General features: G+C 43.6%; 1 protein-coding gene across 2 annotated transcripts in view; it reads left to right on the top strand.

Moving 5' to 3' along the window:
* Positions 1-5,209: 5,209 nt before the first annotated feature.
* The window catches only part of AMOTL1 (angiomotin like 1), a 160,305-nt gene continuing 148,060 nt past the window's right edge, over positions 5,210-17,454 (top strand). The window contains exons 1-2 of one of the 2 annotated variants that reach the window (XM_036258977.1): positions 5,210-5,317; positions 13,141-13,218. The gene's annotated coding sequence lies outside the window, so the exon portion shown is untranslated. Of the gene's footprint in view, positions 5,318-6,900; positions 6,959-13,140; positions 13,219-17,454 lie in introns of those variants that run through there. The other variant, XM_036258978.1, reaches the window with a different exon arrangement.

Below are 17,454 nucleotides of genomic sequence, written 5' to 3'. Positions count from 1 at the left end.
GAGCCTGGATTCTGGCGGAACTCCCACGCGAGAGCCTGTGCCCACAGGCATGTGCCCAAGCAGCAGCGCAGGGGGCACGGGGCCCATGGACTCACAGAAAACTTGAGGACAGCTTCTCATTCATGTCCATTGGCCACCCACTCCAGGGTGTTACAGACAACTTTTCAGAACATTCTGTTGAAAGCACAGGTCAATGTTTTATTACAATCTTGCTGCAAGAAAAAAGGCCTCCACTAGGCCAGTCCAAAGATTTGCACTCAGTGGGGGCATTTTATAGCAGAAGAGAATGGTTAGATCATTACTGGGATAAGATTCCAAAAAAAAGGGAAAGCAAGATTGTTTGGTTAAACAACCGACTAAACACTAAGACAATTGACTGACAGTCAGCAGGTAGGGGATTGGGTGATTAGATTCCTAGAACAAAGCTTATTCAAATTGCTCAGAAAATTAAGTTAGGCATTTTATCAGGGATGCTCATTTAGAATTACATAAATCCCTGGCCGGTTTGGCTCAGCGGTTAGAGCGTCGGCCTGTGGTCCAGAGAGACCCGGGTTCGGTTCCCGCTAAGGGCACGTACCTCGGTTGCAGTTTGTCCCCGGCCCTGGTTGGGTCGTGCAGGAGGCAGCCACTCGATGTGTCCATTTCACGTGGATGTTTCTCTCTCTCTCTCTTTCTCCCACTCTATCTGAACAAAAAATGGAAAAATGTGCTCGGATGAGGATGAAAAAAAAAAAAGGTTTGGTCCTAGACTGGATTGAAAATATTTTTTCTCTTGCAGGGTTTCTAACCTATTTGGGCCCAGGCTGACATTTGGGCTGAAGTCTAAGCATCCTGGTCCTGATGGCACCTGTTTCACAGGCGTTTCTTCATCCCCTCTGCCCTCAGAGTTTGCTCTGGCTTATATCCTTCATAGTTCATAGTTCATAGTTCATAGTTCATAGTTCATAGGAGCGGCTCTTGCCCAGCCTACCTCACACTCCAAGAGAAGGGAGTTATCTCTTCTTACAAAATCCTGCCTCTTTCTTCCTTCATCTCAGTCTATCCGTTACTGGAGAAATAGGTGGGTCCACTTTCTCCTCCACTAGTGGGAGTGGGGCTCTTTCAATATCTTGAGAAAATGAATTTTCTAAGACTCGCATAGGAGAGTCATTTTTATTTTGTGTGGTGTTACATTGCTCAGGTTGTAAAGTCCCAGGTCCCTGAGTCCAGTCCTGGAAACGGTGTAGCTGGGAATTCAGCAGAACTAGACGCAGGGCCAGTGTCGAGTTTTCTATTCCATGGTAGAGCTGGGTCTGATGTAGCATCAGGCATTAGGCTAAATTTAGTCCATCAGTCCATTGGGTGGAGTCCACAAGGCTGGGAGTCACATGGGTGAATGCAAGGAAGTGCTCCCCCTGCAACAGGAGTCCCAAGAGAGCAAGAGGGCCAAATGCTAAGAGCCGAGAGGCAGAAGAGACCAAGAGAGGGAACTTCCTTTGTTCAGGGGTTAAGTAGCTCAGATTCCCCTTGTAGTGGCCACACCTACTCTGGCCAGTGACTTGTTCCCAGGTGTAAATGACAGGTAAGCATTTTCCCACATCACTCAGACTTTACTGGGCATGCGTTTAAACTGCCATTGTCCAGTGTCTTCCCCCATCAGTCTGTGGGGAGTAGACCTGGAGAGTGTGAACTGCAGCTTCCTGGCAAAGCTGTATAACAGACATGCCTATATTATCTAGCCTTCTCTTTATTTCTTTCTGGTTAATAATAACTAGATTATTAATGATATCAAATCTCTTTTTGTTTCACTGTCCTCCATCCACACTGGCCACCTTTCTGCTCTTCAAACCTGTCAAGCTCTTTGCTATTTGGAGGTCTTCGAGCTTGCTGTTACCTCTGCGTGGAGTGTTCTGCAGAGCTGTTCCCGCACCATTCAGGGCTCAGATTCAGTGATATTCTCACAGAAACTTTTCCTATCAAACACCCCTCCATCGTGTTATTCTGTTGACTTTCTTCACCCGTCATCTGCCTTTATCTTCTTCTTTTGTTCTTTTCTATCTGCTTCCCTACCAGATTGTTAGATGTATATTGATGTCGATATAAGAAATGTCCAAACCTGAAGAGAATTTTTATGAGTTTATTTGAGTCAAACTGACGACAATTTCCGGGAAACAAACTCTCAATGGATTTGGAAAATGGCAGTTTTGTACCTTATTTTATACATTAGAATCAAAGGAGAAGATGTAAGGGGGTTACATGAAATCCACTGGTAATAGATTAGAGAGGCAGGAGAAAGCAAAGCAAGAAAATATCTGAGATTAGATAAAAAGTAAACTGAGAGTCCTGGCTGGTTTGGCTCAGCGGTTAGAGCGTCGGCCTGCAGTCCGGAGAGACCCGGGTTCGGTTCCTGCTAAGGGCACGTACCTCGGTTGCAGTTCGTCCTCAGCCCTGGTTGGGTCTTGCGGGTGGCAACCACTCGATGTGTCCCTTTCACATCGATGTTTCTCTCTCTCTCTCTTTCCCACTCTGTCTGAACAAAATATGGAAAAATGTCCTTGGGTGAGGATAAAAAAAAAAGTAAACTGAGAGACACATGCTTCTTTTACATGGATAGGTATAGAATAATTACAAGCAACATTTACAGCACATATGTTACTGGCGAGATGACGAGACCTCGGTTCTTATCTTCTTGAAGGACAGATTTCAATCAAAAGACAAAGTGCACCGAAACAAGCAAGAATTTATTGGCCGCAGCAAAAACACACTGAGGACAGTGAAATGAGGAAGGGCGTAGAAGAAGCAACAGGAGAGCCTGGGCCGGGCCGCTTTGGCTCACTGGGAGTCAGAGAAAAGGGATTCTTGGGACAGAGGGGCTAAGATTGAGGGGCTTAGCCTGGGATGAGCTGTCATTGCCCATTGCTCCCCTGGTCACAAGTCTTGTGGGATCCATTAGAGGGAAGAAGGGGGAAGGGAATAGCTGGGGCATGCTCTCATGGAGAGGGTGTGCACAGGGTATTCATCTCTCTCTTGTCTTTTGGAAATCTTAGGGGAGGTTTCAGGGGAGGGTCGCAATAGACTATTTATCAGCTTTCCAGGTGTGCTCTTTCAAGTCGTGGCCTCCACTGATTGGTTGGAGCCAGGGCAGGGGGTCATAATTCAATGCAGCCTGTCCTGAGGGAGCCACAGCTCACTTGTCTGGTTTTGCTGCTTTTCTGGGCCTGGAGCTGAAATACAACTGAGGCCTAGATGTTATCTTTAGGGAGGAAAAAGTCAGAGGGTCTAAAACGCATAACTAAGGGAGGAAAGGTTACCCTGGGGGCGAGGTTTTCGAGGTTTTCGTTTTTTCCAATTTTGCTCCTTGCTAGGCTAGGCATCGGGCTTTCTGCCCTCCTGAGTTTCTGTTCCTGGCCATTGCCCTTGCTCTGCTCATGTCTGTTTGACTGCCTATAACACAGAGAGATGGTATGCAGGGAACAAGAAAACAATGCCAGGTCTGTGGTCTCACAATCTGGCGGTCAGATTGTTCCCTGAAGGATTTGGTAAAAGGGGGTTACTCTGACACTGGGAAGGTATCCGTAAAGGTAGATGCAAAGAAGACAATAGACAGGCTCAGTTAAGATAAAGACAGACCTTTGTCAAGGATCATACTAGGCTAGGATATGACTACCCACCGTGACTTGCCTTTAGTTAGGAAGTTTAATTTCAGACCATCCAATGTCTCCTGAGTTTGTAAGGCCACCATACAGGCCTCCCCTGAGCTTACCAGGTTTAGTATGTGGCCCCTTTTCATCCACATGGGCAAGAAACTTGTCTGTTCACTACAGTATCCAAGTGTCTGACACATAAAATAGATGCCTAATAAATTGTTGGTGAATCTTTAATAAATATATGTTAGTGAATGTTGAGTAAATATATGGAGAAACTGTGCCTCAGAGTAGTCGAGTAATTTGCTTAAGATCACACAGCATTAAGTGGTGGAATGGGGGAACTAGTTTGACTCACTCCGTAGCCCCTACTCTTTTTACTATTACTCTTTATCTTGTTTATCTCTTCACCCTGTGAGTCCTCAACCCCACTTTGTAGGCCTAAGCACAGAAGTGTGAATTTCCCTCTTACCCAGAGGTCACAAATTTCTTCTGATGCCGTGGGTCCCTGGACAGCCCTTTGAAGCCAGATTTGCTCTGAGCTGGTTGCTCTTCTTGCCTATGCACAAGACACTCACAGAGCACCCCAAAACATCTCTTCTTCCCCACCACAGAGCCTTTCATTTCACATTCATGCAAGGAACAGTCAGGCAACCCCTACTGTGGGCCAGGCTGTGCTGGGAGCCTCTGGGAGCCAGGCTGTGCTGGGGGCCGCTGGGGCCAGGCTGTGCTGGGGGCTGCTGGGGCCAGGCTGTGCTGGGGGCCGCTGGGGGCCAGGCTGTTCTAGGGGCTGCTGGGGCCAGGCTGTGCTGGGGGCCGCTGGGGGCCAGGCTGTTCTAGGGGCTGCTGGGGGCCAGGCTGTTCTGGGGGCCGCTGGGGGCCAGGCTGTGCTGGGGGCTGCTGGGGGCCAGGCTGTTCTAGGGGTCGCTGTGCCATCCCCCGCTTCTCTCAGTTAGAGCTTCCTGTCACTGCATTGCTCCATCTCATTTCCTCCCTAAAACACAAATAAATCAATAACCTCTTTGATCTTTTCCCTTCATTAGCCTCTTCCCTGCAGGGTCTCAGGCCCAGGGCTCTGCTCACACCTGCCTGGTCCTGTCCCTGGGGTAGATGCCAGCTAACAACCCACCCCAGCTGAGTACAAGTATTAGCATATCAAAAACTCTGATTTACATTGTTATTACTCCCACTCAGCACAGCACCTGAGGCTCATTTTAAGGCATATGGTTTCATGTATTATGTTTCCATATAAGGTGCCTGGCTCCACACACACAAACCCTTTAGCAAAATCTCCCCAACCTTCCTCTGTAAACTCCACCCCAGATAGAAGGAGGCAGATTGGACTTGCCTGGCCTCGCCTTTTCTCAGATGTTAGTCCAGGACAAGTCTAAAATTAGCCCCACCCCCTCCTGGTGCTAAAACTCAGCTGGAGCTGGAGCAACAGGGGGCCAGTTACTTTTAGAAACTGGCCCAGTAGGGCTTAGAGCTGAGCAACAGAAACAGGTGATGGAAACTGGGCCCAAAACCTGCAGGGCAGGAAAGAAGAGCCGGATAGCGCTCAGAAGCTGAGATCAAAATGGCAGATTCAGGGTCCAGGGCTGCAAATCCAGACTGATGTCATGGTCACAGGCAGATCAAGGAGAACAAGCACAAAACCAAGCTGGAGCTGCCCAGGGCTCTTACTGCAAGCTAAGGTAGGGTGGGAGTGGGCTGCGGGAGGGAAGGGAGAGGATGTCTCCAGGTACACACCGAGTGCCGGTTGCTTTATATGTGGCGTCTCATTGAGTCTCGGTGGTAGGTTCTATTATTTTGTTTCTTTTACTGTTAACTAAATGAAATGACAGATATGTTCAGTCACTTAGCCAGTAAATGGCAAAGCAGGGATTCAAACCATAGCCTATTTAGCATAACGCCTGGCACTTTCCTCTGTGCTGCCTTCATGAGTAGCAAGAAGGGACCTTTCAAATCCACCCACAGCCCAGGAGGATGGACCATCAAGTTGCCTCACCGATATTTCTTACCCTGAGTCATATCCTAATTTCCTGGGGCACATCTGTTACCAGATAATTGAGTGGGTGGAATTTCTCTGTCACTACTCAGGATGGGGTTCTTGCAATATTCTGAGAAAAATAACTTTCTAAGACTCGCATGGAAGAATGAGTGATTTTTATTTGCATAGAGTTACATTCCTCTGTCTGCAAAGTCCCAGTTTCCTTAAACCAATCCTGGAAAATATGCAGCTGCGGGTTCAGTAGAGCTAGAAGCAGGGCCAGTGTCCAGAGTTTCCATTCCATGGTGGAGTTGAGTCTGGCAGAGCATCAGGCTAGATTCAGGCCCTTAGTCCACTATGTGGATCCCACATGACCATAAGCCATATGGGTGAATGCAAGGGAGTGTGCCCCCTGCAACAGGAGTCCCAAGAGAGCAAGAGGGCTGAGAGAGAACTCCTTTTGTTCAGGAGTTTAAATATCTCAGATTTCGTGCCCTAGCAGTGGCCACGCCTATTCTGGCCAATTACCTGTTTCCAGGTATGATTGACAGGTAAGCATCATTCCATGCCACCCAAACCTTGCTAGGCATGGGTCTATAATCCAGTCCCTTCCCCTAGAGATTTGCAGCAAACAGACCTGGAGAGTGTTAAATTGCAGCTTTCTGGCACAGTGGTGTAAATTGTATGCCTCTATTATCTAGTCTCCCCTTTGTTCCTTTCCTGTTAAATGATAACCAGGTTATTATAACGGTATCACTTTGACAAAAATACCAGTGCTTGAACACATCACCCAGAGGTTCTAAGGTAACTGTTCTGGGGCAGGGCCTAATTAAGAATAGGTATTTACAGTCTTCTGGGAGCTTCTGCTGTGCCACCTGGGTGAAAAACTAGGCTCAGTGCTTTATTGCTGATCAGCTCCCCTGAGACAAACTGGAGAAATGGTTGGTGATGGATGTTTATGCCCAATTCACCTGGGTTCCACACCAGCCAGGCAGGTCACCTGGCCATTAATGGCATAATTCTGCAGTAGTTTTCTGGTTGAGGGTGGTCTTCTCAAATTCTGAAGTCAACTGTAGAATTTAAAAAGAGCATTAAAACCACAAACAGAGAACAGGAGACTCAATCAAGCAGACATTTAACAAAAAAAATCAGCGTCATTCTAATGTGTCTCTGTGCCCCTTTCTCTAGCCTGCTGCAGAAAAGCTTTGCAGAGGGAGGAGACTCAATGAAATTGGCAGGGTTCACCGAGGAGCAAGCAGTCCCGGCGAGTCAGCCTTGGCTGCACTCAGGTGCATCTGTCCTGGCCCTCAACTCCCAGCTCCCGTGTGGTTTAGCACTTGACTATGTATGTTTGCTATCTTCTTTATTTCTAGTTGTTTCATATTTAATCGCTTCAAATCTTGCCTTCTCTGAACTCCGCTGGAGGGCAAGGGCTGGGTCATGTCAGAGACAGAAAATGACATCTGAAAAAATCCCAGCCGCGACATCTTTTAGGTCCTCTGGACCATATGCAGTTGACCCTCAGCAACTTGTACAAAATCTGCTTGTAACTTTTGACTCTATGGTGGGCATCCGACCAACCGTGGACTCAAAACAGTATTTTCGATGCGCAGCTGGGCATTTGAAAATACTGTTTTTGATCTGAGGCTGGGAATCCGTGGTTGGAAAAATGTGGTTGAGAAGGTCAAAATCTTGTTTTCAATCCACAGTTGGTTGAATCTGCGCATGTGTGAATGTGACACCCTTGGACAGGAAAGGGCTGAGTGTATTCACTGAAAAAAGTCCATGTAAAAGTGGACCAGCACAGTTCAAGCCCATGTCGTTCAAGGGTCATTTGTATTGGCATCATCCTGGGAAGTTTAAAAAATGCTGATGCCTGAGTCTCAGTCCCTGAGAATGTGATTTAATTGGGTGTGGCATGAACATCACGACTTTTCAAATATGCACCAAAGGTTGAGAATAAAAACTTGAAGAATAACAAAAAGGTATGTGAGAAAATTGTAATAATGGTTATGCCTGAGAGGAAAAAGTGAGGTGACATGATTTATTTTATTCATGCTAATCTGTGTTCTATTTGTTTCTCCACATTGGTTATATAATTTTAAAACTAAAACAAAAATTCAACTGGATTAGGTACTCCTGAATAGTCTGCTTTTTGGGGGATTGATCACTGCGATAACTTGTACCAGGTTGGGATGGGTCCTGACCAGACACCAAATATTTACTGAGAGCCTCCTGCTTCCACATGATAGACACCGGACATGTAAGCGTAAATGTCACAAGCACAATCCCAACTCTTGTGAAGTGTACCTTTAAAAAAGAAAATTAACCATTAAACAAGCAAATAGAGTACTCTGACTTCAAGGAGACGTTCCATCAGGTACAAACTACTCAGTATTATATATTGTTTTGTAAATAACTAATTAAAAATGGCAAATATCTGGCTTGCCCTAACCCTCCTGTATCTAAGGAAGACAGACATGTGAGAAAGCAATGTAGGATACAATAATTGCTCATTGATTATATTACCCTTTTCTCTTGAAGCTCAGTATTCTTTTCCAATTATAATCAATCTGAGGTGGTGCTTGAAATGAAACAGCTAGTATTCCAGGAAAGCACTAAGAATTATCTTATTGAAAGTAAGTTAGATGACTGAAAAGATCATTGAAGCCTTCTGAGATGGCCAAGTAGCTCTTATGGGACTATACCTCTCATAAATAGCAACTATAAGCTCTGGACAAAAATATAAGAACAATTAATTGAAGGTACTGGGGAGAGAATAAAACGGGAACCAGAGAGATAGAACCATTGAAGAACCTGGAAAAGAAAACTCTCTAGAATGGAGTAAGTTTTCTGAGATACAGCTTGTAGCCTAGGAACAGGGCCTTGTCTGTGGTATGCAGAGTAGAAGGCAAGCCCGATGCTCTGTGGATAAACTCTGCCCACGCCTCTGGCCAACTCCTGAACCACGTACGCAAGAGACAGACTTTAAGAATCTCAGCTTCAGCTAAAGAGCTGAAATGCGATTCCAGCTGCTACAGGGAACACAGTGTTTTGCAGTTGAGTTCAGCCACTTTAAAGACCTGAACAAAGAAAAGTCAATAGAATTGCATAATAGAATCCAGACTTTCTACAACATAATCATTTGTAATGACCAGGATATATTCCAAAATTATTCAACATACAACAAAACAGGAAAACATATTTCTTTTTTTTTATCCTTACCCGAGGACATTTTTCCATTTTTTTGTTCAGATAGAGTGGGAGGGAGAGAGAGGGAGAGAGAGACAGTCAGAGAGAGAGAGAGAGAGAGAGAGAGAGAGAGAGAGAGAGAGAAACAATGACATGAAAGGGACACATCAAGTGGCTGCCTCCAGCACGACCCAACCAGGGCCAGGGACAAACCACAACTGAGAAACATGCCCTTAGCAGGAACCGAACCCGGGTCTCGCTGTACTGCAGGCTAACACTTTAATTCCTGAGCCAAACCGGCCAGGGCAAACATAACTCTTTTTAAAGAGAAATGATAATCAACAGAGACCAACTCTGAGATGATCTAAATGATGGAATTAGCAGATGAGAATTTTAAAGAAGTTCTAAGAGCTTTGCTCAAGTATGTAAAAAATAAATAAATAAATAAGTTCATAATGAATGAAAACATAGAAAATTATGGCAGATAAATAGAGACTATGAAAAAGAACCACATGAAAGTATAAGAACTAAAAAATAAATAGCTGAGATGTGCCCAGGTGGCTTGGTTGGTTGGAGTGTCATGCCATACACCAAAAAGGTTGAGGGTTTGATTCCTGGCTGGGGCGCATACGGGAGGTAACGATTAATGTTTCTCTCTCACATCAATGTTTTTTTTCTCTCCCCCCCCAAAAATAAATAAAAACATATCCTCAGGTGAAGATTTAAAAAAATAGAACAAATAATAACTGAAATAAAAATTCTATGGATGTACTTAAAAGCCCAAGGAAGATGAAAGAAAAAAATGTCAGTGAATTAGTAGATCAGCAGAAATAATCCAAACTGATAAACAGAGATTTGATAAATATACAGAGATTTATGGATATTTACAGCAATACCAAAAAGTGTGTGTGTGTGTGTGTGTGTGTGTGTGTAATTAGAGGCCCAAGAAGAGAGGAGAGAAAGAATGACACAGAAAAGTATTTGAATAAGTAATGGGTGGAAAATTCATAAATTTGATAAAAGACATATTATGGATTCTAAAACCTTAATAAACATCAAGAAAATCAATGTAAAAAACAAAAATAAAAATAATTAGACATCATGGTCAAAGTGCTGAAAATCAATGACAAAGAGAAAACCAACAAAACAATGTTGAGAGAAATTAAAGATGTAAGTAAATGGGGAGATATACCAAGTTAGTTGATCGAAAGACTCAGTGTTGTTAAGATGGCATTTACCAAGTTGATCTATGAATTTAGTACAATTCTAATCATAATTCTATGCTTTCTAATCAAAATTGACAAGCTTATTCTAAAATTTCTTTAGAAATGCAGAGAACTTAGAATACTCAAGAAGTCTTAAAAAAAAGTCAAGGTTGTAGACTTACACTCCTTGACTTTAAGGTTTAGCTTAAAACTACAGTAATTAAGACAGTGTGGTACTGATACAAAGATCAACAAACAGATTGACTGAACAGAGTAAAGAACCCAGAAATAGCCTGGCTGGTGTGGCTCAATGGTTGAGTGTCGACCCATGCACCAAGAGGTCACCAATTCAATTCCCGGTCAGGGCACATGCCCAGGTTGTGGGCCCGATCCTCAGTGTGGGGCATGCAGGAGGTGGCCAATCGATGTTCTCTCTCATCAATGTTTCTATTTCTCTCTCCCTCTTCCTTCCTCTCTCTCTAAAATCAATAAAGAAAGCCCTGGCCGGTTTGGCTCAGCGGTTGGAGCGTCAGCCTGCGGTACAGAGAGACCCGGGTTCGGTTCCCGCTAAGGGCACGTACCTCGGTTGCAGTTTGTCCCCGGCCCTGGTTGGTCGTGCGGGTGGCAGCCACTCGATGTGTCCCTTCACATCGATGTTTCTCTCTCTCTCTCTTCCTCTCTCTCCCTCCCGCTCTATCTGAACAAAAAATGGAAAAATGTCCTCGGGTGAGGATAAAAAAATAAAATAAAAAATAAAATCAATAAAGAAAAATAATAATAATAATAAAAAAAAAAGAACCCAGAAATAGATCCACACATACACATTTACTTTATTTTTGCAAGGATGTCATAGCAGTTTAACTGGAAAAGAAAAGTCTTTTCAACAAACGGTGTTGAAATAACTACTACACCAAATGTCATCAGAAGGATATAAAACAATGAAAACTCATACATTCTTGGTATAAAGGGGAAATGACATAAGAACACAGGAAAAAATATTTGTAAATAAATATTGAACTCTGGTTAATAACATTGAAGTATTTGGGGGAAATCATTAATATCTGCAATTTACTATGAAACACAATAACAAAACTAAATGTGCTGCTGGATGGATAGAGGAATGATCAGAGAATCAATATGTGGTAAAGCAAATATAGTAAAATGTCAACCGAAGAAACTATATGGTGAGTATATGGTGTTAACTGTAAAAGTCTTTCAATGTATCTTGGAGTTTGAAATTTTTATGATAGAATGTTGAGAACAAAAGATAATTGGAGATAATTGGCAGATTGTTCATTAAATGGAGTCCTGGCCCTAGGAAAGGATACTAGAGTCTAGCTGACATATAGGGGAACGGGGTAGACAGGGGAGGCTTAGGGAGTCAAGAAATTGGCTTTCTTTGCTCTATTCTAACTTTGGCAATGAACCTGAGGGCTGGGGCAAAACAAATGGCCAAGTTCCTCTTGATTTCCATCAGATCCACCGGCTCATACTCTCTGCAACTGCCTTGTTTACTAGGTGGTGACTCAACAGATCTCTTCTAGAAATCTGGAACTGGAAGGGGGTTGTCTGACACTACTCTCTACCTACTGAGCACCTACTGTGCACCACTCTCTGTACTAAGCTTTGAGAAGACTGATGAAGCGAATAAAAATGTCTCTTGCCCTTTTCATGATCTTCCCATTGATGAATCTGCTCCTCTTCTACTGTTCTTGTTATTTACACCCCGACCAGAAGACTTGCAAGTTCCTTTTGTAAGCCATGTTGACATTTCTTTTTCTTTTTTTAATTTTTAAAAAATATTTTCTTTCACTTATTGATTGATTTTGAGTGAGAGAGAGAGACACCAGTTTGTTGTTCCACTTATTTATGCATTCATTGGTTGATTCTTGTACGTGCCCTGACCCGGGTGGAACCTGCAGCTTTGGTGTCAGGACAACGCTCTAACCAGCTGAGCTACCCACCGGAGTGCCACGTTGACATTTCTTAAATCTCTGACTTCAAAAACCCCTTTTTAAATATTGGGCCTGAACATCTCTGTCTAAACAGAAGGACATTTTTTCTTATTTTATTCACTCTGGAGTGAAGCTTGACACAAGAAGATCCCAGAGTCCCAAAATAGCTCAGCAAGAAATTGAGCACATGCCTCGTGACCCCAAGTCCCCTTACGGTCCCCTGCAGTAGGGGTGAGAGGGAAAGAGCAGTAGTCTGGTAAGCTCGACCCTTGGCCCCATTTCCAACAGAGGCCACACCATTACCATTCCTTGCCTTGGCACCACAGTCAGACATCCTGCCCAAAGTTTAGCCCAAGCAAGGAGAGGTGCCTGGCCTACTGGATACTTGAAATGACCTCAAATCCCATGTTACAAAGCTGATTGTTCCAGCCTCACCTCTAACATACAAAAGAGAAAATTCCTTCCTTAAACATCTAAGTCTTCTTGGTGAAATGTGAGCATGTTTTGAGCTGATGTATTAATGTGACAGATGACCCCAATTTGGTTGAGTGGTCCCATATTCAATAAAAAAGAAAAGGAAAATGGGTTGCCTTCGTTAGAAAGGCTATCACACTTTCTTTCCACCAAGTGACTCATTCCCTTTGCTTAGCTGAATACACCCCCCTCGGCGAAGTCCAGACTGTCAACTGTCACCTTTGTACACTTCAAAATTCACCAGCTCTGAACACTCTTTAGCAAGGTGACCATTTCCAGCTCCTCAGTGTCCCTCATTCTGACTGAAATACCTTTGCTTTTTCTCTCTGCCCTCCTTCCTGCGAAAGTTTTACCTCTCAGGAATTTAAATACATATTTTCCTTTTTTGGAAGCCGCTTTCCAAGCAGTGGGATTCTTGGGAGACAATGATCTGACTTAGGGAAACAGTGCGTGGTTTTTCTGTCCCTGGTGCTGGGGCAGGCGATTGGTGCTTCAGGACTTTCTGAAGCTCTTTGAAAACAGGGCTAGTCAGATTCCAGAGATTTACCTTCTGGAGGCTGAGCGTGTCTGGGCAGCGGCTGCATAATTTGGATGGAGTCATCACGGAGGAGGCAGAGTTGGCTCGGCCAGGGAGCACTCGTCGCTCTTTTCAACTCCACGCACCCGAGATGAAGTCACCTTTCTTCTTTTACAACCAACAGATTCGTCCTGTGAGTTCCTGTCACTTCTGTTAGAGCTTGGGGTTTTTTCTGCCGCCCGTCACCAGGACCTTCTCTCAGGTAAGGAAGCTCTTATTTCGTGGGTTTTCACCCAGGAGAGTTTGATTTGAGAGGGTTGTTTTAGGCGAGCTCTGGGTAAAGTTGGAGTCAGGTTAAGGGACACGCAATTGGGTGGGGAGCATGATGGGCGCCCAGGCTTCCATGTTTACCTGGTGAGCTGGCAGGCCCTGGGCTGGATGAGCAGAGCCCCACTCTGCTGCGTGCAAAAAAGGCAGGTGCTCATCATGGGCAAGGAAATCTAATCTGAGCTGGGTTTCCGTGCCTATTCCAAGAATCGTGTAACAAGCACCTACAGGTGGTTTCCTTGGGGTTGGGACTCTCTTCTCCCCCTTGCCTTCCTAACAACTGGCTTTGTGTTTTGGGTAGAACTCAGAGGGTCTCATGACTAAAGCTAATGCACAGAAAAGTAGCAGCTCTCCTGAGAGCCTTTATTTGCTCAATCACTGGCGTGAATGCTTCCCGTCTTCCTCGGAATATTGCAGGAGACAAAGGGCCCGACTTCCTGTCCTGACATGTAGGCACCTTGTGTAAACAAGGGCTATCCCGCTGTGTGGGGCAGAAGTGTGCAAACATGTCTTCCCGCCTCTCCTAAGTTCTAAGAAAATGAGCCTGAGTTTTGGGGTGTGTGTGTGTGTGTGTGTGTGTGTGTGTGTGCAGGCAGCTCTGTGGTCCAAGGAACCACTAAAATCTCCCTACAACACTTTCAATGGGTTCTGTGAGTCACTGTTGCTGATTGAATCAGACATCTCTTATGAGCTTTGGTAGGCTCAATAAAGGCATCTTGGTTATGATGGAGGCACCTACAGGGTAATAAATGGCTTTGGAGAGAGATGAACCACCAAGAAGTGAAAACATTGAGAATTGCAAAAGCCCTTTATTACTTGACACACAACCCGACTACACATAGTATTCAGTACGTTCATTTTTAACCTCTGAAGGAGCGAGAATCTCATCAGATAAGAGATGCATGTTTTGTTATAAACACAACTGCATACTGGCTGCCAGTGCCTGTTGACACGTTCACCTCATGGCTCACCAGAATTCATCCTTTCCTGAACTCTGCTCCCCCTGTGTGCCCCCAGCTCAGTGAAAACATCTGGTTATCCATAACAGACTTCTGGGCTTCACCCTTGACCCCTCTTTTGTCCTCACCTTCCCACATCTAGTTTGGCAACACATGCAGCAGATTCTGCCTCCATATTATCTCTCAAATCCATCCATTCTCTCATTTCCATGGCTATTTTCCTAGTTTAATAAGCCCTTATCGTCTTCTTCCAGGATTATGGAAAACTCCTGTCCCGGCTTCCTCTCTTTAGTCTGCCCTTCCCGGTGCAGCCGGATGATTCTCTAGTGGTTGATCAGCACCTGCAGTCCAGTCATTCACTAGTCTGGTGGTTCTGTCTCCTTAGTGTCGCTCACAGTTTTCACATCTCTCCCTGCCTCCACCGCCACCTTGGTCCAACCTCCCAATGCTCTTTGCCTTAGTTATTACAATAACCTTTTAGCTGACGTCCCTCCTACCAGATTACTCCCTTCCTAACATATTTTAAGTTTCTTATCTCCCCAAGGTTTTAAAGGACATTTTTGTTTTTAACAAGAGCAGAACTTGAAACACTTGTTTCCCTATCTGGGATTTAGGAATATCAGCATTTTTATGACCCTTGTAGATACTTCAAGGAGGGAGCAGGGAGAGTAGGGGGAGACGGGAGATGTGTTGCTGTGGGAAGGTGGCCGAAGGAGCTCACAGGTCTACCTTTGAACCCCAGCTCCTCCACTTCTAGTGTGGCCTTGACCAGACTGGTGAGTCTTTTTGAGACCATTTTCCTGAACTGTGAAGTAGAAATAATAATGCCTACCTCACTGGGTGAATACATATATATAAGAGTTAAATGTGAGCATTTAGGAAAGGCTCTGAAACATAGCAATAAGAATTTTTAGTTCCTTTCTTTCTTTCCTTCCCTTTTAAAGCTTATAATCTCTTACCATCATATATCTTGTAAGCATTTGTGTGTATGTGCATATGTAATTATCTGCTTTCAGCATGGTAGGAAGGAGAAGAGGCAAAGAAATACAAGAGCACTCTCTTAAGGAATTTGCAGTTTACATAGGGAAGGAAAACAAACCTAAGCAGTATAAAAACACCTATAAAACAAGCAGTCTACAATTGTCATGCGTACAGTACCAGTCTGAGTACATAAGCAGGGAAGGCTTGAATAAACAGATCTGGGAATACCTGCAGACAGAGTGTAAATAGGTCTATATCAAGAAATTTTTAGATTCAGGGTTTTTGAGGACTTAAAATGCATTGACCTCTCTGATCTTGAAATAAAACTTCTCAAAAAGCTTTATGCTCTTAGAGTGACTTAAGGACATAACGGATTAGTGTTTATGTGACTTTACTCATTCATTCATTCATCAAGTATTTATTGAGCACCTACTCGTTACCACAAGGCTCTTTACTGCCCTTTTGTATCCACTCCCATCCTTAACACTTTGAAATCATTAATCTGTTGTCCATCTATATAATTTTATTCCAGGAGTGTTTTATAAATGGAGTATGCATGTAGTATTTACATGCATGAGATTGACTTTTTTCACTTAGCATACTTTTTTTGAGATCCATCCAAGTATGTATTGATAGTTGTTGGTTTTTTTTACTGCTGAGTAGTATTCCACAGGTATAGATATACCATAGTTTGTTCAGTTATTTACCCATTGGAAACATTTGGATAATTTCCAGTTTGGGGCTATTATAAATAAAGCTACTTAAGCATGTAATTGTATGCAAATTTCTTCATGAACATAAACTGTCATTTCTCTGGGATAATGCTCAAGAGCACAATATCTGGGACTTATGAAGTCCATTTCCAGTTTTAAAATGAAGTGTCAAACTATGTTCCAGAGTGGCCATTCCTTTTGTACTACCCCCAGCAATGCATGAGTAATGGAGGTTCTCTGCATCCTTGTCACAATTTGTTGTTATCACTGTTTTTTATTTTAGCCATTTTGATAGCTGGGTAGCGGTATCTCATGATTTTAATTTGCATTTTCCTGGTGGGTTATGATGTTGGCCATCTTTTCATATATTTATTTGCCATCTATATATCTTCTTCAGTGAAATGTCTATTACTGTCTTTTGCCCATTTCCTAATTGGATTGTTTGTTTGTTTTTTGACTGTTGAGTTTTGTGAGTTTTTAAATATGTACTCTAGATATGCATCCTTTTTAGATGTGTAGCTTACAAATATTTTCTCCCACTCTGTAAATTTTCACTTCATCCTCTAAGTAAGATCTTCCACTGAGCAAAAGCTTTAAATTTTGATAAAGTCCAATTTATCAGGTCATTCATTTATGGATTATTATTTTATTTTTTTCTAAAAACTTTACAGTTTTACATTTAAATCTGTAACCCATGTTGAGATCATTTTTACATGGAGTGTCAGGTTTAGGTTGACGTCAGTCTCCTGCCTTTGCCTGTCCAATTGCTCCGGCACTGTTTGTTTAAAAGGCCAGCTCTTCTTCACTGAACTGGTTTTGAACCTTTGTCAAAAATAGATTGGGTGGCCCTGGCCGGTTTGGCTCAGCGGTTAGAGCATCAGCCTGCGGTCCAGAGAAACCTGGTTCAGTTCCCGCTAAGGGCACGTACTTGGTTGCAGTTTGTCCCCGGTTGGTTGGGTCGTGCGGGTGGCAGCCACTCGATGTGTCCCTTTCACATCGATGTTTCTCTCTCTCTCTCTCTTCCTCTCTCTCCCTCCCACTCTATCTGAATAAAGAGTGGAGGAATGTCCTCGGGTGAAGATAAAAAAAAAAAAAAAAAAAAAGATTGGGTGTATTTATATGATTCTATCTCTGGGTTTTCCATTCCGTCTCATTTATCTGTGTGCCTATCCCTCTGACAATACCACACCATCTAGATCACTATATCGTATGCCCTACAGCAGCTACGTAATAAACCATACCTTAGGCAGAGAGATTCTCCCATGTTGGTGTTCTTTCTCAAAACTCCTTTGGCTATCCTCAGGCCTTTCACTTTCCATATAAATGTTATAAAATGCTTGTCTATGCCTACAAAAGCCTTGCTGGGATTTAAAAAAAAAATGTTTTATTGATATTTTAGAGAGAGAGGAAGGGAGAGGGAGATAGAAACATTGATGAGAGAGAAACACTGATCAGCTGCCTCCTGCACGCCCCCTACTGGGGATTAAGCCCACAACCTGGACATGTGCCCTGCCCAGG

This window comes from Molossus molossus, unplaced genomic scaffold (genome assembly GCF_014108415.1).
Source record: "Molossus molossus isolate mMolMol1 unplaced genomic scaffold, mMolMol1.p scaffold_m16_p_13, whole genome shotgun sequence".
Lineage (NCBI taxonomy): Eukaryota > Metazoa > Chordata > Mammalia > Chiroptera > Molossidae > Molossus > Molossus molossus.
Note: the sequence above shows the minus strand (reverse complement) of the source record. Positions and strands in the feature narration are given on the sequence as shown.